General features: G+C 38.8%; 1 protein-coding gene across 5 annotated transcripts in view; it reads left to right on the top strand.

Annotated features, from left to right (window-relative positions):
- Positions 1 to 21,510, top strand: part of NEK10 (NIMA related kinase 10) — a 282,983-nt gene that overhangs the window by 100,708 nt on the left and 160,765 nt on the right. The window lies entirely within an intron of this gene.

Consider the following 21,510-nt stretch of genomic DNA (forward strand, 5'->3'; position numbering starts at 1 on the left):
GATTTTTTGATGATGGCCATTCTGACTGGTGTGAGATGATATCTCATTGTAGTTTTGATTTCCATTTCTCTAACGATTAGTGATGTTGAGCATTCTTTCATGTGTTTCTTGGCAGTCTGTATATCTTCTTTGGATAAATGTCTATTTACGTCTTCTGCCCATTTTTGGATTGGGTTGTTTGTTTTTTTGTTATTAAGCGGCATGAGCTGCTTATAAATTTTGGAGATTAATCCTTTGTCAGTTGCTTCATTTGCAAATATTTTCTCCCATTCTGAGGGTTGTCTTTTGGTCTTGTTTATGGTTTCCTTTGCTGTGCAAAAGCTTTGAAGCTTCATTAGGTCCCATTTGTTTATTTTTGGTTTTATTTCCATTTCTCTAGGAGGTGGGTCAAAAAGGACCTTGCTGTGATTTATGTCATAGAGTGTCCTGCCTATGTTTTCCTCTAAGAGTTTTATAGTGTCTGTCCTTACATTTAGGTCTTTAATCCATTTTGAGTTTATTTTTGTGTATGGTGTTAGGAAGTGTTCTAGTTTCATTCTTTTACATGTAGCTGTCCAGTTTTCCCAGCACCACTTACTGAAGAGGATGTCTTTTCTCCATTGTATACTCTTGCCTCCCTTATCAAAGATAGGGTGACAGTATGTGCCGGGCTTTATCTCTGGGCTTTCTATCCTGTTCCATTGATCTATATTTCTGTTTTTGTGCCAGTACCATACTGTCTTGATTACTGTAGCTTTGTAGTATAGTCTGACGTCAGGAAGCCTGATTCCTCCAGCTCCATTTTTCGTTCTCAAGATTGCTTTGGCTATTAGGGGTCTTTTGTGTTTTCCATACAAATTGTGAGATTTTTTGTTCTAGTTCTGTGAAAAATGCAAGTGGTAGTTTGATAGGGATTGCATTGAATCTGTAGATTGCTTTGGGTAGTAGAGTCATTTTCACAATGTTGATTCTTCCAATCCAAGAACATTGTATGTCTCTCCATCTATTTGTATCATCTTTAATTTCTTTCATCAGTGTCTTATAATTTTCTGCATACAGGTCTTTTGTCTCCTTAGGTAGGTTTATTCCTAGATATTTTATTGTTTTTATTGCAATGGTAAATGGGAGTGTTTTCTTGATTTCCCTTTCAGATTTTTCATCCTTAGTGTATAGGAATGCCAGAGATTTCTGTGCATTAATTTTGTATCCTGCTACTTTACCAAATTCATTGATTAGCTCTAGTAGTTTTCTGGTAGCATCTTTAGGATTCTCTATGTATAGTATCATGTCATCTGCAAACAGTGACAGCTTTACTTCTTCTTTTCCGATTGGGATTCCTTTTATTTCCTTTTCTTCTCTGATTGCTGTGGCTAAAACTTCCAAAACTATGTTGAATAAGAGTGGTGAGAGTGGGCAACCTTATCTTGTTCCTGATCTTAGTGGAAATGCTTTCAGTTTTCCACCATTGAGGACAATGTTGGCTGTGGGTTTGTCATATATGGCCTTTAATATGTTGAGGAAAGTTCCCTCTGTGCCTACTTTCTGCAGGGTTTTGATCATAAATCAGTGTTAAGTTTTGTCGAAAGCCTTCTCTGCATCTATTGAGATGATCATATGGTTTTTCTCCTTCAATTTGTTAATATGGTGTATCACGTTGATTGATTTGCATATATTGAAGAATCCTTGCATTCCTGGAATAAACCCCACTTGATCATGGTGTACGATCCTTTTAATGTGCTGTTGGATTCTGTTTGCTAGTATTTTGTTGAGGACTTTTGCATCTACGTTCATCAGTGATATTGGCCTGTAGTTTTCTTTCTTTGTGACTTCCTTGTCTGGTTTTGGTAACAGGGTGACGGTGGCCTCGTAGAATGAGTTTGGGAGTGTTCCTCCCTCTGCTATATTTTGGAAGAGTTTGAGAAGGATAGGTGTTAGCTCTTCTCTAATTATTTGATCGAATTCGCCTGTGAAACCATCTGGTCCTGGGCTTTTGTTTGTTGGAAGATTTTTAATCACAGTTTCAATTTCAGTGCTTCTGATTGGTCTGTTCATATTTTCTATCTCTTCCTGATTCAGTCTTGGCAGGCTGTGCCTTTCTAAGAATTTGTCCATTTCTTCCACGTTGTCCATTTTATTGGCAGAGAGTTGCTTGTAGTTATATCTCATGATCTTTTGTCAGTTGTTACTTTTCCTTTTCATTTCTAATTCTATTGATTTCAGTCTTCTCCCTTTTTTTCTTGATGAGTCTGGCTAATGGTTTATCAATTTTGTTTATCTTCTCAGAGAACCAGCTTTTAGTTTTATTGATCTTTGCTATCATTTCCTTCATCTCTTTTTCATTTATTTCTGATCTGATTTTTATGATTTCTTTCCTTTTGCTAACTTTGGGGTTTTTTTGTTCTTCTTTCTCTAATAGCTTTAGGTGCAAGGTTAGGTTGTTTAGTCGAGATGTTTCCTGTTTCTTAAGTTAGGATTGTATTGCTATAAACTTCCCTCTTAGAACTGCTTTTGCTGCATCCCATAGATTTTGAGTCGTTGTGTCTCCATTGTCATTTGTTTCTAGGTATTTTTTGATTTCCTCTTTGATTTCTTCAGTGATCACTTCGTTATTAAGTACTGTATTGTTTACCTCCATGTGTTTGTATTTTGTACAGATCTTTTCCTGTAATTGATATCTAGTCTCATAGCATTGTGGTCGGAAAAGATACTTGATACAATTTCAGTTTTCTTAAGTTTACCAAGGCTTGATTTGTGACCCAAGATATGATCTATCCTGGAGAATGTTCCATGAGCACTTGAGAAAAATGTGTATTCTGTTGTTTTTGGATGGAATGTCCTATAAATATCAATTAAGTCCATCTTGTTTAATGTATCATTTAAAGCTTGGCTTTCCTTATTTATTTTCATTTTGGATGATCGGTCCTCTGGTGAAAGTGGGGTGTTAAAGTCCCCTACTATGAATGTGTTACTATTTCCCTTTTTATGGCTGTTAGTATTTGCCTTATGTATTGAAGTGCTCCTATGTTGGATGCATAAATATTTACAATTGTTATATCTTCTTCTTGGATCGATCCCTTGATCATTATGTAGTGTCCTTCTTTGTCTCTTCTAATAGTCTTTATTTTAAAGTCTATTTTTTCTGATATGAGAATTGCTACTCCAGCTTTCTTTTGGTTTCATTTTCATGAAATACCTTTTTCATCCCCTGACTTTCAGTCTGTATGTGTCTCTAGGTCTGAACTTGGTCTCTTGTAGACAGCAAATATGTGCGTCTTGTTTTTGTATCCATTCAGCCAATCTGTGTCTCTTGGTGGGAGCATTTAGTCCATTTACATTTAAGGTAATTATCGATATGTATGTTCCTATTCCCATTTTCTTAATTGTTTCGGGTTTTTTATTGTAGGTCTTTTCCTTCTCTTGTCTTTCTTACCTAGAGAAGTTACTTTAGCAGTTGTTGAAAAGCTGGTTTGGTGGTGCTGAACTCTCTCAGCTTTTGCTTGTCTGTAAAGGTTTTAATTTCTCCATCAAATCTGAATGAGATCCTTGCTGGGTAGAGTAATCTTGGTTGTAGGTTTTTCTCCTTCATCACTTTCAATATGTCCTGCCACTCCCTTCTGGCTTGCAGAGTTTCTGCTGAAAGATCAGCTGTTAACCTTATGGGGATTCCCTTGTGTGTTATTTGTTGTTTTTCCCTTGCTGCTTTTAATATGTTTTCTTTGTATTTAATTTTTGACAGTTTGATTAATATGTGTCTTGGCATATTTCTCCTTGGATTTATCCTGTATGGGACTCTCTGTGCTTCCTGGAGTTGATTAACTATTTCCTTTCCCATATTAGGGAATTTTTCAACTATAATCTCTTCAAATATTTTCTCAGTCCCTTTCTTTATCTCTTCTTCTTCTGGAACCCCTATAATTCGAATGTTGGTGCATTTAATGTTGTCCCAGAGGTCTCTGAGACTGTCCTCAGTTCTTTTCATTCTTTTTTCTTTATTCTGTTCTGCAGTAGTTATTTCCACTCTTTTATCTTCCAGGTCACTTATCCATTCTTCTGCCTCAGTTATTCTGCTATTGATCCCATCTGGAGTCTTTTTCATTTCATTTATTGTGTTGTTCATCATTGTTTGTTTCATCTTTAGTTCTTCTAGGTCTTTTTTATATGTTTCTTGCATTTTGTCTATTCTATTTCCAAGATTTTGGATCATCTTTACTATCATTATTCTGAATTCTTTTTTAGGTAGACTGCCTATTTCCTCTTCATTTGTTACGTCTGGTGGGTTTTTATCTTGCTCCTTCATCTGCTGTGTGTGTTTCTGTCTTCTCATTTTGCTTATCTTACTTTGTTTGGGGTCTCCTTTTTGCAGCCTGCAGGTTCGTAGTTCCTGTTGTTTTTGGTGTCTGTCCCCAGTGGCTAAGGTTGGTTCAGTGGGTTGTGTAGGCTTTCTGGTGGAGGGGACTAGTGCCTGTGTTCTGGTGGATGAGGCTGGATCTTGTCTTTCTGGTGGGCAGGTCCACGTCTGGTGGTGTGTTTTGGGGTGTCTGTCAACTTATTATGATTTGGGGCAGCCTGTCTGCTAATGGGTGGGGTTGTGTTCCTGTCTTGCTAGTTGTTTGGCATAGGATGTCCAGCACTCTAGCTTGCTGGTCGTTGAGTGAAGCTGGGTGCTGGTGTTGAGATGGAGATCTCTGGGAGAATTTCGCCGTTTGATATTATGTGCAGCTGGGAGGTCTCTTGTTGACCAGTGTCCTGAAGTTGACTCTCCCACGTCAGAGGCACAGCACTAACTCCTGGCTGCAGCACCAAGAGCCTTTCATCCACACGGCTCACAGGAAAAGGGAGAAAAAGTAGAAAGAAAGAATTAGTAGAAGCAGAAAGAAAGAAAGAACGGAGGGAGGGAGGGATGGAGGGAGCAAGGAAGGAAGGAGGGAAGGAAAAAAAGAAAGAAGATAAAGTAAAATAAAATAAAGTAAGATAAAATATAATAAAGTTATTAAAATAAAAAAATAATTATTAAGAGGAAAAAACCTCAAAAAACAAAAAAACGGATGGATAGAACCCTGGAACAAATGGTAGAAGCAAAGGTATACAGACAATATCTCACACAGAAGCATACACATACACACTCACAAAAAGAGGAAAAGAGGAAAAAATCATAAATCTTGCTCTCAAATTCCACCTCCTCAATTTGGGATGATTTGTTATCTAAAGGAGGGAAGGAAGGAAAGAAAGAATCAAGATAAAGTAAAATAAAATACGGTTATTAAAATAAAAAGTAATTATTAAGAAAAAAAAAGATAGAACTCTCGGACAAATGGTGGAAGCAAAGGTATACAGACAAAATCTCACACAGAAGCATACACATACACCCAAAAAAAGGAAAAGGGGAAAGAATAATAAATCTTGCTCTCAAAGTCCACCTCCTTAATTTGGGATGATTCGTTGTCTATTCATGTATTCCACAGATGCAGGGTACATCAAGTTGATTGTGGAGCTTTAATCCGCTGCCTCTGCAGCTGCTGGGAGAGATTTCCCTTTCTCTTCTTTGTTCTCACAGCTCCCAGGGGCTCAGCTTTGGATTTGGCCCCGCCTGTGCGTGTAGGTCGCCAGAGGGCGTCTGTTCTTTGCTCAGACAGGACGGGATTAAAGGAGCCGCTGATTCGGAGGCTCTGGCTCACTCAGGCCGGGGGTAGAGAGGGTCACAGAGTGCAGGGCGAGCCTGCGGCAGCAGAGGCCGGCATGACATTGCACCAGCCTGTGGCGCGCCGTGTGTTCTCCTGGGGGAGTTGTCCCTGGATCCTGGAATGCTGGCAGTGGCGGGCTGCACAGGCTCCCCAGAAGGGGTTGTGGATAGTGACCTGTGTTCACACACAGGCTTCCTGGTGGCGGCAGCAGCAGCCTTAGCGTCTCATGTCTGTCTCTGGCGTCCACGCTTTTAGCTGCGGCTCGCGCCCGTCTCTGGAGCTCCTTCAAGCAGCGTTCTTAATCCCGTCTCCTCGCACACCAGGAAATAAAGAGGGAAGAAAAAGTCTCTTGCCTCTTCGGCAGGTCCAGACTTTTCCCCGGACTCCCTCCCGGCCAGCCGTGGCGCACTAACCCCCTGCAGGCTGTGTTCACGCTGCCAACCCCAGTCCTCTCCCTGCGCTCCGACCAAAGCCCCGCCCGCTCTGGCGGGAGAGCAGACAAGCCTCTCGGGCTGGTGAGTGCCGGTCGGCCCTGATCCTCTGTGCGGGAATCTCTCCGCTTTGCCCTCCGCACACCTGTTGCTGTGCTCTCCTCCACGGCTGCAAAGCTCCCCCATTTCGCCACCCGCAGTCTCCGCCCGCGAAGGGGCTTCCTAGTGTGTGGACACTTTTCCTCCTTCACAGCTCCCTCCCGCTGGTGCAGGACCCGTCCCTATCCTTTTGTCTCCGTTTATTCTTTTTTCTTTTGCCCTACCCAGGTACGTGGGGGGGTTTCTTGCCTTTTGGGAGGTCTGAGGTCTTCTGCCAGCGTTCAGTAGGTGTTCTGTAGGAGTTGTTCCACGTGTAGATCTTGGTGCAATTTTAAAAGGTGGTTTGTTTTTTTTTAATTCCCTTTCTAATTCATTGTTAAAGAAATGCAACCAATTTCTGAATGTTACTCTTATGTCCTGCTACTTTGCTGAATTCATTTATTAGATCTAGTAGTTTTTGTATGGAGTCCTTAGGGTTTTCTATATATAGTATCCTGTCATCTGCATATAGTGACAATTTTACCTCTTCCCTTCCAATTTGGATACCTTTTATTTCTTTTTCTTGTATGATTACTGTGACCAGGACTTCCAATACTATGTTGGATAGAAGTAGTGAGAGTGGGCATCCTTGTCTTGTTCCAGATTTTAGAAGGAAGGCTTTCAGCTTTTCACCATTAAGTATTATATTGGCTGTGGGTTCGTCATAAATAGCTTTTACTATGTTGAGATATGTCCCCTGTATACCCACTTCGGTAAGTGTTTTTGTCATGAATGGATGTTGAATTTTGTCAAATACTTTTTCTGCATCTATTGAGATAATCATGTGGTTTTTTGCTTTTCTTTTTTTAATGTGGTGTATTACACTGATTGATTTGCATATATTGAACCATCCTTGTGAACTTGGGATGAATCCCACTTGGTCATGGTGTATGATCTTTTTTATGTGTTGTTGGATTCAGTTTGCTAATATCTTATTGAGAATTTTTGCATCTATATTCATCAAAGATATTGGCCTGTAATTTTCTTTCTTGGTGGTGTCTTTGTTTGGTTTTGGTATCAGGGTGATGGTGGATTCATAGAATGTGTTTGGGAGTGTTCCCTCCTCTTCAGTCTTTCTCAAGATTTTGAGAAGAATTGGTGTAAGTTCTTCTTTGTATGTTTGGAAGAATTCACCTGTGAAGCCATCTGGTCCTGAAGTTTTGTTTTGCAGGGAGTTTTAAAATTACAGATTCTTTTTCACTTCTAGTGATTGGTCTGTTCAAATTACCTGTTTCTCCTTGATTCAGTTTTGGTGGGCTATGTTTTTAGAAATTTGTCCATTTCTTCTAGGTTGTCAAATTTGTTGGCATATAGTTGTTCATAGCAATCTCTTAGGGTTTTTTTTGTATTTCTGTGGTATCAATTGAGATTTCTCCTTTTTCCCTTCTTTTTTTGTTTATTTGGGTTCTCTCTCTTTTCTTCTCGGTGAGTGTGGCCAGAGGTTTGTCAATTTTGTTTACCATTTCAAAGAACCAGCTCTTGGTTTTATTGATCTTCTCTATTTTTTAACCTCTATTTTATTTATTTTCTCCCTGATCTTTATTATTTCCTTCCTAATACTGACTTTTTGTTGTTCCTTTTCTAATTCTTTTAGGTGGTAGGTTAGGTTTTTTATTTGAGACTTTTCTTGTTTTTAAGGAAAGTCATATTGCTATGACCTTCCCTCTAAGAACTGCTTTTGCTGCATTCCATAGATTTTGTGTGGTTGTGTTTTCATTGTCATTTGTCTCAAGGTATTTTTAAATTTCCTTTTTGATTTCCTTGTTGACTCATTGGTGTTTTAGAAGCATGTTGTTTAGTCTCCATGTAATCATTTTTTTTTCTCATTTCTTTTCCCATGGTAGGTTTCTAGTTTCATGCCCTTGTACATACTACAGCTTCTTTATCCAATCACTGTTGATGGACACTTGGATTGTTTCCATGTCTTCACTATTGTAAATAATGCTGCTATGAACATTGGGGTACATGTATTTTTTCAAATTAGTGTTCTTATTTTTTTCCAGATATGAAATTGCTGGATCATATGATAGTTCTATTTTTAGTTTTTTAAGGATCCTCCATACTGTCTTCACAGTGGCTGCACCAATTTACTCCCACCAATAGTATAGGAGGACTCCTTTTTCTCCATACCCTCTCCAGCATTTATTATTGTAGACGTTTTGATGATGACCATTCAGACTGGGGTGAGGTGGTACCTCATGCAGCTTTGATTTTCATTTCTCTAATAATCAGCAGTGTTGAATGTCTTTTCATGGGCCTGTTAACTATCTGTTAACTATCTGTTTTCCAGCTTCATTGGAAAACTGTCTATTTTAGACTTCTGCCCATTTTTGTTTGGGTTGTTTGTGTTTTGATATTGAGTTGTATGAGCTGTTTGTATATTTTGGTTATTAACCCTTTGTTGGTTGCATTATTTGCAAATATTTTCTCCCATTCTGTAGGTTGTCTTTTAATTTCATTGATGGTTTCCTAGCACTAACATATTTTTGAACTGTTCTGACTTTTGCCTCAATGAAGCCTCGAGTGAGAATGTTTTTAGTTTGAAACAGTTAGTACATACTTGGTGCTAGGGTCTGTTCTATTTTATTTTTTTCCTATTTATTTGCTGTATCTTTATATCTTCCATAGTTACTAGAACAGTGAATAATGAGTTCAAGTAAGATGTTATCATTTAAAAAAAATAAAATGTGGAATGGTTCTAAATTATTGAGACAAGTATTCTTCTGTGACTGATATATTGGCCCTGAGGGAAATTGCTAAAGAGGAATCTTCAAGAATAAGAGCATAATTGGAAAAAGAATGTAATATTGACAGGCAGGTTGGTAGGGTCATTATTAAAAGCACAGGCTCTGGAATAATACTGGGTTTAAGTCCTGGGTCTGCTGTTGAGGGTTAAAAGTTATTGGACTTCTCTGTGCCTCAGTTCCCTCATCTGTGATCTGGGGATATTAATAGTGCCCACCTTCTAGGATTATTGTGAGATTAAAAGTGGTGATGCATGTTGAGTGCTTGTAACAGTGCCTGGCTGGCATATGGTAAGCACTCACTAGACAATAGTGATTGTTTGCTATTAGTCTGAAATGTGAAAGGATAGTGCTCATTTGAATATATAGATTGTATTGTGCCTAATAATCAGATTAATTTCTTAATAGTCACAGTAGAGAAGAATTACTTATGCTGTGTATACATATAGCTCCTTCTCCCTCTCCATCTCTATATTTGCTCCCTGTGAGGCTGCCTTGGTACTAATAGGGACTCGGATTTTTCTACCTGCCAGGCCCAAGCAGCTGAGGAGTGTGAAAGGGAAAAAAGTGCTAAGCATGCAAAGGCAGGGAATGAGAGGAACAGAGCTTTCCATAATCGTGCCTTGATGGGTGGGATGTGAGAATACTTTCGCTTGTAATTGCTTCTGTTTATGGCTTCTCTGTCCGGTGGGGTATGATTTACCTGAATAATAGCACACTTCCCTGCACTCAATAACTGCCCCTCCCCAACCGAATTGTTTTATTACAGTATCTGCTTTGGAGGGAATTTTGAGTGAACTCAGGATTTAATTGCACAAATTGAACTCTAAATACATCTATTTAAAATTTATTTTTTATCAAAATATAGTTGATTTACAATGTTGTTGTTAGTTTCAGGTGTACAGCAAAGTGATTCAGTTATATATACATATATTCTTTTTCAGATTTTTTCCCATATAGGTTACTTAAAAATATTGAGTATAGTTCCCTGTGTTATACAATAGGTCCTTATTGTTTACCTATTTTAGTGTGTATATGTTACTCCCAAATTCCTAATTTATCGCTTCCCTGCTTTCCCCTTTGGTAACCATAAGTTTGTTTTCTATGTCTGTGAGTCTGTTTCTTTTTTGTAAATAAATGCATTTGTATCATTTTTTTAGATTCTACATATGAGTGCTATCATATGATACTTGTTTTTCTCTGTCTGACTTCATTAGTATGATAATCTCTATGTCCATCCATGTTGCTGCAAGTGGCATTATTTCATCCTTTTTATGGCTAATATTCCATTATATCTATATCTTTATATATATCTATATATATTTATATATCACATCTTTATCCATTCCTCTGTTGATGGGCACTTTGGTTGCTTCCATGTCTTGGCTATTGTAAATAGTACTGCAATGAATATTAAGGTGCATGTATCTTTTTGAATTATGGTTTTCTCTTGGATATATGCCCAGAAGTAGGATTGCAGAATCATATGGTAGCTCTATGTTTAGTTTTTTAAGGAACCTCCATACTGTTCTCCATAGTGACTGCACCAATTTACATTCCCATCAACAGTGTAGGAGGGTTCTCTTTTCTCCACACCCTCTCCAGCATTTATTATTTGTAGACTCTTTCATCATGGCCATTCCGACTGGTGTGAAGTGATATCTCATGGTAGTTTTGATTTGCATTTCTCTAATAATTAGCAATATTGAGCATTTTTTCATGTGCCTTTTGGCTATCCATATGTCTTCTTTGGAGAAATGTCTATCTAGATTCTGCCCATTTTTTGATCGAGTTGTGTGTTTTGTTGATATTGAGTTATATTAGCTCTTTATATATTTTGGATATTAAGCCCTTATCAGATGCGTCATTTACAAACATATTCTCCCGTTCAGTAGGTTAACTTTTCAATTTGTTGATTATTTTCTTCACTGTGCTAAAGCTTTTAAGTTTAATTAGGTCCATTTGTTTATTTTTGCTATTGTTCCCTTGCCTGAGGTGACAGATATTGCTAAGACTTATGTCAAAGAGGGCACTGGCTATGTTTTCTTCTAGGAGTTTTATGGTTTCTGGTCTTACATTTAGATCTTTAATCCATTTTCAGTTTATTTTTGTATATAGTGTGAGAAAATGTTCTAATTTTATTCTTTCACATGTAACTGTTTTCCCAACACCACTTGTTGAAGAGCCTGTCTTTTCCCCATTGTATATTCTTGTCTCCTTTTTCATAGGTTAATTGGCCATATGTGCGTTGTTTCATTTCTGGGCTCTCTATTCTGTTCCATTGGTCTATGTATCTGTTTTGTGCCAGTATCACAGTGGTTTTTTTTGTTTTGTTTTTGCAGTACACGGGCCTCTCACTGTTGTGGCCTCTCCCGTTGTGGAGCACAGGCTCTGGACGTGCAGGCTCAGCGGCCATGGCTCACGGGCCCAGCCGCTCCGCAGCATGTGAGATCCTCCCAGACTGGGGCACGAACCCATGTCCTCTGCATCAGCAGATGGACTCTCAACCACTGTGCCATCAGGGAAGCCCCATAGTGTTTTGATTACTGTAGCTTTGTAGTATAGTCTGAGGTCAGCAAGTGTGATACCTCCAGCTTTGTTCTTTTTTTTTCAAGATTGCTTTGGCTCTTTGGGGTCTTTTGTGGTTCCATACAAATTTTAGCATTATTTGTTCTAGTTCTGTGAAAAATGTCATTGGTATTTTGATAGTTATTGCATTAAATCTGTAGACTGCCTTGAGTAGAATGAACATTTAAAATTTTTTAATCCTTCCAATCCATGAACATGTGATATCTTTCCATTTATTTATTCAATTCCTTAATCAATGTCTTATAGTTTTCAGAGTATGGGTCTTTCACCTCCTTGGTTAAGTTTTTTTGTAGGTGTTTTATTCTTTTTGATGCAATTTTAAGTGACATTATTTGCTTGCTTTCTCTTTATGATAGTTCATTATTAGTATTTAGAAAAGCAACAGATTTCTGTATATTAATCTTGTATCTTGCAACTTCAGTGAATTCATTTATTAGCTCTTATAGTTTTCTGGTGGAGACTTCAGGGTTTTCTATACATGTCATCTGAAAATAGTGACAGTTTTACTTCTTCCCTTCCAATTTGGATTCCTTTTATTTCTTTTTCTTGTCTAATTGCTATAGCTAGGATATCCAATATTATGTTAAATAGAAATGGTGAGAGTGGGCATATTTGTCTTGAAATAGAAATGGTGGGAGTGGGCATACTTATCTTGTTTTAGTTTTTCACCATTGTGCATGATGTTAGCTGTGGGTTTGTAACAAATGGCTTTTATTTTGTTGTGGTATGTTCCCTCTATATCAACTTTTTTGAGTTTTTATCATGAATGGGTGTTGAATTTTGTCCAATGCTTTTCTGCATCTATTGAGATGAGCATGTGATTTTTACCCTTCTTTTTGTTATTGTGGTGTATCACATTGATTGATTTGTGGATATTGAACCATCATAGCATCCCTGCTATAAATCCCACTGGCTCACAGTGAACTATCCCTTTTATATATTGTTGAATTTGGTTTGCTAATATTTTGTTGAGGATTATTGCACCTTTATTAATCAGAGATATTTGGGTTGTAATTTTCTTTTTTCTGTAGTGTCTGTCTTGTTTTGGTATCAGGATAATCGTAGCCTTGTAGAATGAATTTGGGAGTATTTCCTTCTCTTAAGTTTTTTGGGATACTTTGAGAAGGATAGGTATTAACTCTTCTTTATATGCTTGGTAGAATTTCCCTGAGCTGTTTGGTCTTGGACTTCCGTTTGCTGGACATTTTGTTGTTGTTCCAAATTTAGTTTCACTACTAGTGATTGGTCTTGTTCAGATTGTCTGTTTCTTCCTGATTCAGTCTTGGCATGTGTATTTTTCTAGAAATTTGTCCATTTCTTCTAGATTGTCCAAATTGTTGGCATATAACCCTTTGTAGTATTCTCTTATGATTTTTTTGTATCACTATGGTATTGGTTATTTCTCCTCTTTCATTTCTTATTCTGCTTATTTGGGTCCTTGCAGTTTTGTTCTTAATAAGCATTGCTAAAGGCTTACCAATTTTGTTTTCCTTTTTAAAAAAAAGCTAGCCCTTGGTTTCATAGATTTATTCTATTTTTTTTTTGTTTTTCTCAATTTTATTTATTCCCACTCTGATCTTTTTATAATCTCCTTCCTCTGCTGACTTTGGGCTTAGTTTGTTCTTCTTTTTCTAAGGTTAAGATGTTTATTTGAGAGATTTTTCTTGTTTCTTGAGGTAGGCCTGTATCATTATAAACTTCCCTCTGAGAACTTCTTTTGCTTTTTCCCATAGATTTTGAAAGTTGTGCTTTTATTTTCATTTGTTTCAAGGTATTTTCTGATTTTGTCTTTGAATTCTTCATTGACCCATTAGTTTTTTTCATAGCATGTTGTTTAGTCTCCCCATGTTTGTTTTCCCCCTTTTTTTCCTGTAATTGATTTCTAGTTTCATGCCATTGTGGTTGGAAAAGATGCTTGATATAATTTGTATCCTCTTAAATTTCTTGAGACTTGTTTTGTAGCCTAGAATATGACCTATCCTGGAGAAAGTTTTATGTGCACTTGAAAAGAATGTGTATTTTGCCTTTTTTGGATGCAATGTCCTGTAATGTCTATTAAATCCAACTGATCTAATGTGTTATTTAAGGCCAGTGTTTCTTTATTGATTTTCTGTTCAGAAAATCTGTCCATTGATGTAAGTGGGGTGTTAAAGTCCCTTCATATTATTGTATTACTGTCAGTTTATCCCTTTATATCCATTAATACTTGCTTTAGTTATTTAGGTGCTCCGTACTAGATGTGTATATGTTTACGAATGTTCTATCTCTTTTTGTATCGATCCTTTATCATTATATAATGTGCTTCTTTGTTTTTTATTATAGACTTTGTTTTGAAGCCTATATTGTCAGATATGAGTATTGCTACCACAGTTTTCCTTTTGTTTCACATGGAATATCTTTTTCCATCCCCTCACTTTCAGTCTGTGTGTGTCTTTAGCTATGAAGTGAGTCTCTTGTAGGCAGCATATAGATGGGTCTTTTTTTTTTCTATCCAATCAGCCACTCTATGTATCTGGTTTGGGGCATTTAGTCCAAGTGATTATTGATAGGTATGTACTTATTGCCATTTTGTTATTTGTTTTCTGGGGGTTTTTTTGTAGTTCTTCTCTGTTCTTTTCATTTTCTTTTAGTCTCTTACCTTATGCTTTGATGACCCTCATTAGTGTTAAGTTTGTATTCCTCTCTAGTGTTTGTATATCTATTATAGGTTTGATTTGTGGTTACTATGCAGGTCATATATGTTGACCTGTATCTACTTGTTTTAAATTGATAGTCATTTAAATTCAAATACATTCTCTAAAAGCTCTACATTTTTTACTCCCTTTCCCAAGCTTTGTGTTTTTGGTGTCATGTTTTGTTTTGTTTGCAGTACGCGGGCCTCTCACTGTTGTGGCCTCTCCCATTGCGGAGCACAGGCTCCAGATGTACAGGCTCAGCGGCCATGGCTCACGGGCCCAGCCACTCCACAGCATGTGGGATCTTCCTGGACCAGGGCATGAACCCATGTCCCCTGCATCAGCAGGCAGACTCTCAACCACCGTGCTACCAGGGAAGCCCCAGGTGTCATATTTTAAATCATCGTGGCTATCCCTAAATATTTATTGTAATTATAGTTGATTTTACAATTTTTGTGTTTTAATCTTTTAACCTATTAATCTTATTTAATGGTTGACCCACAGCCTTTACCAGAAGGATTTTCCCCTTCCTATAATTTCTTCCTTCTTGTAGTAGCCTTTTCTTTTTCACTGAAAGAAGACCCTTTAACACTTCTTGAAAGGTTGGTTTGGTAATGATGAACTCCTTTAGTTTTTATTTGTCTGATAAGCCCTTTATCTTCTTCAATTGTGAATGACAGCCTTGCTGGGTAGAGTATCCTAAGTGGTAGTTTTTTTTTTCCCTTTCAGTACTTTGAATATATCATACCACTCCCTTCTGGCCTGCAATGTTTCTGCAGAAAGATCAGCTGAAAGCCTTATGGGAGCTCCCTGTAACTGTTTTGACTCTTTGTTTTTCTCTTGCTGCTTTTAGAATCCTCTCTTTAACTTTTGCCATTTTAATTATGATAGGTCTTGGTGGGAGTCTCATTGTGTTCATCTTGCTTGGGACCCTCTGTGCTTCCTATACCTGAATATCTGTTTCCTTCTTTGGTGTCAGGAAATTTTTGAGCCATGATTTCATCAAATACATTTTGTACCCCTTTCTCTCTCTCTTCTCCTTCTGGGACCCATATTATATGAATGTTAGTATGCATGATGTTGACCTAGAGGTTCCTTAAACTAGCCTCATTTTTTTAAAATTGTTTTTTTTTTTTTTTGGTGTTCTGATTGGGTAATTTCCATTATTCTATCTCCCAGATCACTAATATATCTTCTGTATCACCTCATCTGCTGTTAATTCCCTCTACTGTACTTTTCATACCAGTTATTGTATTCTTCAGTTCTTTTTTTTAATATTTTCTAGTTCTTTATTAAAATTCTCACTGTGTTCTTGTATTCTTTTTTTCCCCAAGTTCAGTTAGCATTTTCATTACTATTGCTTTGAACTCTTTATCAGGTAAATTATTTACCTCTGTTTCATTAAGATTTTCTTTTCAGGGTTTTTTCTTGTTATTTCTTTTGAAATGTATTCTTCTCTGTCTTCTCATTTTGTTTGACTTCCTCTATCTCTGTAAAATTAGGTGAAACAGTTACCTACTCTGATCTTGAAAGTGTGTCCTTGTGTGGGACTGTCCCTATGACGTCTGTGTGTACCCAGTGGCTTTGGTGGGAGAGCTGGGTCTGACATTAGCATAGGCCATGTCTTCTCCCAGTGTGCGCTAGCAGCTACCACCTTGGTGGGAGGTAGGGGCAGAGTTGGAGGGGCTAGAGCCAGAGCCAGGTGCAAGCTGGGGCTTCTCCTCTGCTCAGTGGCCATCACCACCCTGTCAAGGGTGCGGTCAGAGCCACAGGGGCTGGAACAGAAGCCCTGAGGAAGTTGGGTTTCTTCCAGGTGTGATGGCAGTCTCAGCCTTGGTTTGGGATATAGATTCAGGGCCTGAGGGCTTGAGACTGTACTTCTTTTCTGATTTCACTTTATCCCTGATGTGCTTGCTTGGCTAGAGGCTGGGTTGTGGCTGGAGGGGTTGATATCACACTACTGAGCTGAGTTTGCTTCCTCCCAAGAGTGCACAGGGACACATGTGCTGGCAATGGCTGCCTACACCCTGGTCAGAGGCAGGGCTTGGATCCAATCCAGCTCTGTTCCCTCCAAGTGTGCACACTCTCGTAGTTAGTGGCACCCTCTGCCTTAGTGGAGAGCAGTGCTGGAGCAAGAGGGGCTAGAGCAGGAGCCAGGTGAGGGGTGGGCAGGGGGTGTGATGCAGCAGTCCTGGCTAGCTGGTCAGAGCCCCTGGCAGCTTTCAATGTGCTGCCTCCACACTTTGACTGGGAGCAAGCAAGTCTGTGTGCTCTTCAAGAGCAGAGGCCCAGTTTCTAACAGCCCTTTGGTAAGGCCCACTGGGTTTCAAACCAGCTAAGGGGTTTGTCTTCCAGTGTTGTATCCCAGGGCTGGACTGTCCAATGTGGGGCTGGAATCTCTCGCTCCCCAGAGAGGATCCCTGAGCCTGTGATGTCCCCTCCTCTCCTGTGTCACTGCTAAGGGTGAAGGTCCCGACCACATCGCTTCTCCCTTCCTACCGGACTCCGTGTGAATCTTTCTTTACAGCCTTGGTTGCAGAAGAGCTGTTCTGCTCTTCCCCAGGTTGATTTCAGCAAGAGTTGTCGTTTGGATGTGTTCATGAGTGGAGGTGAGCCCAGCATGCTCCTAACCTGCCACCTTGATCATCACACCTCCCATGAACCATTTGTTTAATTGCCCACACTCCTCACCGTATTTATATTTAATTGGTTTCCATTATAGGCCTCATAATAGCATCCATGAAGCATTAGGATTAGAGGAACCTGAAAAAGGCCATTTAATTTGTTTTCCTTTCTTGAAGCCAAGACCTAATAAATGCTTATTTGGTTTATTTTTCGCCATCTTCATGACAGGTTAAGGGGAAAACATCTTTTAGAAAAGTGATTTATAAATTCTTTTCATTTTGTGCCTATAAAAATTTCTTTACCAAGAAAGACAAAAAACCAAAAGTGTTCCTATGTCAAATGAAGTCCTTCTCTTATGACTTGACATTTGTTTTGGATTTTAGTGGCCATGCAAAGCAGCTGGTCACTACTTACCATTTAATAATTTTTCACATAGTGAAAAATTCTTTAAGTCTTTTTTTCTAAATTTATTTCCTATTTATTCATAGTTCTAACAATTTAAATCAAACTTATAGATATTCCACAAAAGAATCTTCTCATTCCAAACCTTCCATGTCTTAGGAAAGTTGCATGAATTAATCTGATAAGGAGGAATCCCAATTTCTTTTTTAAAGTGTAATTTCAGTGTAGCATTTTTGACTCAAATATATATTTTTACTTCAGGACTGATGGAGCAAATTAAAATTCTAAATGACCCCAAAATATTTTCCAATCTTTCTTCTCTTCCCATTCTCCTTCCCCATGATCACCCTCACTACAAATCCTAGAGTTCCATACACAGTTGGGCTTCAGGCAATTTGGAAAGAATTGATCAAAAGTAAATTGGTTGTGGCGATAATATAATCAAAATAAAGAAATTACTATGAATAATTATTTTTCATCACTGATTTTTAAAATTTATTGCTAATTTTCAGGAATTTTTACATTGTTTTTGGACATATAAACATTTTAACCTATTTAAAATATTTTCCTTTTATTCCCTGTGTATTTGGTATTTTATTTAATTCATTTTCAGTTATTGTGGTTATTGTACAGTTGAAATGTGACGCTGGTTGGGTTGTTTAGGTAAATATTTGTAAGTGATAGTATAGTAATGTGTTTATTGACCTAGGAGCCTATCTACAATATACTGTTAATTGAAAAGTTAGATTACCAATTATATGTATATAATATATATAATCTCCTATTTAAAACAGAATTATCTAAAAATATTGTCAAATCCGGCAGGCTTTCTATTGTTTCTTTATTACAAAAGCAGTGTATTCTGTTGACCTGAAATAACTAGATCGCCAGATATTTCTCCAACCAAGATGAGTTTATTCTGGATCAGCAGAGAATTGCAGCTTCGGGGTCTACAACCATGGTGAGCTACATGCAAGTCCCAGCACACTGGGGGAAGGAGAACACTTTTACAGAGAGGAAGAGGAATTCAGGAGGGCTGTAGTAAACAGAGTCCATAGCTTTTCATGGACTGAGTCCTTGCTGGGAAAGAAGAGTCTTTCTTCTTGTTGGGCTCAGTTATCATTGCAGGGCACCAGAGCCACCACTCTGGTCTCTCAACTCTATTTAATTGAGGTTTCTATATATCAATTTTCATATTTTTCCCTTTTGTTCAAGACCTTTCTCTGAAAGTATCACTGATCAGGAGTCAGGTTTTCTAGTTTCAGCAGCTTTTTTGTCCCTCCAAGTCAGGAAAGACCTTTCCAGGGTGTGGTTTCTCACATCAGAAGGAAAGTACACAGATTGGAAACCTACTGATGTCACACTCAAGTAACAAGCAAGGGTGGGAGGGAGAACTCTCAGGCACTTTTTGTCTAAAGCCCATACGTTATCAAGACCAAGGACACTGGAGATCACATGATGGTGTTATGTCATCATCAAACATTTGGTGACAAACTTCCAACAGACCTGGTCCAGCTATCTTGCAAAAGCTGTGTCGTCAGATGTCATCTGCTCCTATTCTGGGAAATCTTTACTTTCAGGTCACCAGGTGATGTGCAGGTTCAGTCAGGGTTTGGTGCTTTCTTTGGGTGTGTCATGAGAATCCAAAGAGAGTCTTCCTTGGAGTTTTGTGGCACAAGGGTTGGTTAACAGTACTTCATGGGGCCTTTTCAGCAAGAGTGAAGAGCATTTATTCTGGAGGTGTCTATTTCAATAGACAAAATCTCCAGGTTGCAATGTGTGATGCTTAAAGTCTTTGTCTCTTGAGAGTACACTGAGAAAAGATTGCTCTACCCAAAACATGGTTGTTTTGGTGGGGGGGTTTGTGGGGGCCTCTCACTGTTGTGGCCTTTCCCGTTGTGGAGCACAGGATCTGGACGTGCAGGCTCAGTGGCCATGGCTCACGGGGCCAGCCACTCTGCAGCATGTGGGATCTTCCCAGACCGGGGCATGAACCCATGTCCCCTGCATCGGCAGGCAGATCCTCAACCACTGCACCACCAGGGAAGCCCAACATGGTTTTATTTTGCTTTTTGTTATTTTTAATAGAAGCAATTAGGGCTTTGCAATGTTGGAGCACCTCTCCTTTTATCAGTTGTGGGTCAAAAGAAGCAGGAGCCTAGTGCATTGGGTGTCCTGTAACTACCTCAAAGGGTGAGAGTTTGAGTTCCGAAAGGGTGGATCTGAGATTTAGAACGACCAACATGAATGCTGTTGGCCAAGGTGTTTGGAGGGCCTCTAAAAATTTTGCCAGTTGAGTCCTATAATGCCATTATTGCATTCAACTAAACCAGAAGATTGAGGATGGTAATCACAGTGAAAGTGCTATAAGACAAGCCAAAGAATACAGATGTGCTGAAGCACCTGGCCAGTAAAATGGGTTTCGTGATCCCTATGAAGTTTGAAAGAAGTTCCCCAGATAGGGATAATCTTTTACAAAAGGACTTTAGCCACAGAGGAGGCGGTAGCCTGTCTGCAAGGGAAGGCTTCAGTTCAGTGTGAAAACATACAGACCAACACTAAAACATATTTACATCCATGAAACAGAGGAAGTTGTATGAAATCCATTTGCCAGAACTTGAATGGTCCATTAGGCAATTTAAAATGTCCGGGAGCAGTATGAACAGTTTCTCTGGGTTGTATTTTAGGTGGGACAAGTGAGGCAGGCACCTTTTGTAGCCTCATTTATGTTTCCCCACCAGTATTGATTCATGAAGGCTGTCATTTTGTCAGTAGGCCAGTGGTTGAATGCATGCACAGTGGTGAGGAGTGAGAATTTTAGAGTCTTAGGTGGGACTGGGTTGTTACTTGGTTCAAACCAGAGGTTTCTCTTTTATCAAAACAAAAATTGTTGAATTTCCAACAATTTCCAATTGTTGTTTTTCCTTTCCTGAGGCCAGTTGTTGGGCTTCTCTAGCCAGTTTTTCTAAACTATCATTTGGGAAAATATCCCTTTGGACCGTGACAGAGGTTTGGCTACTGTTGGTCCCTTTAAGGGCAGCATTCCTTGCAGAAATGTCAGCAAGGTGATTTCCCCTGGCTTCCAGAGAGTCAAGTTTAGAATGTGGCAGGTAGCAGTATTACATTTAATAATTCCTGAACATAGGGGCCAGTTTAAATTTCATTTCCTCTGGAAGTAAGGAAGACACATTTCTTCCACATTATTTCAAAATCATGAGCTACTCTGAAAGCATATCAGTATAAATATTGGCAGTTTGGTCCTAGGCTGAAGTACAAGCCCATGTAAGAGTACAATTCATCCTGTTGGGTTGAAGTAGCCATAGGTAAAGATGCTGACTCAACAACATTAAAATAAGTTGTAATAGCATCCTCAGCAGAGTATTTGCCATTGTCACCTTTTAAATAAGAACAACCAGTGAACCATGAAAAGTCACCTTTACCCAAGGATTTTCTGTAGGTCATTTCAAGGAGTCAGGAGGTGGTCCATCAGCGTTAAACAGTCATAAGGGAATTAATCAGTGATGGAGGGATGAAAAGTAGCCAGGTTAAGGTTATTACAATGTAAAAGAATTATGTGAGGGACAGGTAACAAAAATACTTCATAAGAGGTGAGGTGGCTTGATGAGAAGTGTTGGGCATAATGAGAATTCCGAAGGGATTCTGCTGCATGAGGTACAAAAATGGTTAAAGGGTATACTATAATTTTCTCAGTAGCCTTCACCAAAAGAGCAGTAGCTATAATGGCTCTAAAGCAAGGCGGGTATCCCTGTGCCACAGGGTCCAGTTGCTGACTATAATATACGATGGGTTGATGGTGGTCCCCGTGTTTTTGGGTCAGTACCACAAGGGCATTACCTTCCTTTTCATATACAAAAGGAAAAGGGGAATCTGATAATTGGGATGCCCAAGAGTAGGTGGGTTCATCAAACTCTCTTTTAAGGCCTTGAAAGCTATGTCATCCAGTTCTTCCCATAAAATTGAGTTCGGGTTGTTATTGTTGAGAGGTTTGGCCGTAAGGGAGAAATTTGGAATCCAGTTTTGGCAATCACCAACTAGCCTGAGAAAACCTCGAAGTTGGTGCTTAGTTTTGGGTTTGGGGAAACTTAGGACAGCATGAAGTCTATCTGGATCTGGGTGTAGCTCCTGTTCTAAGCTGCCCTAAAAGTGGAACCTGGGTTTGGCAAACTGCAATTTTTTTTGGTGACCTTAAGTCCCCTTAAGGCTAAAAGCTGTAACAAGTGAATGC

This window comes from Phocoena phocoena, chromosome 10 (assembly GCF_963924675.1).
Source record: "Phocoena phocoena chromosome 10, mPhoPho1.1, whole genome shotgun sequence".
In the NCBI taxonomy this organism is placed as follows: domain Eukaryota; kingdom Metazoa; phylum Chordata; class Mammalia; order Artiodactyla; family Phocoenidae; genus Phocoena; species Phocoena phocoena.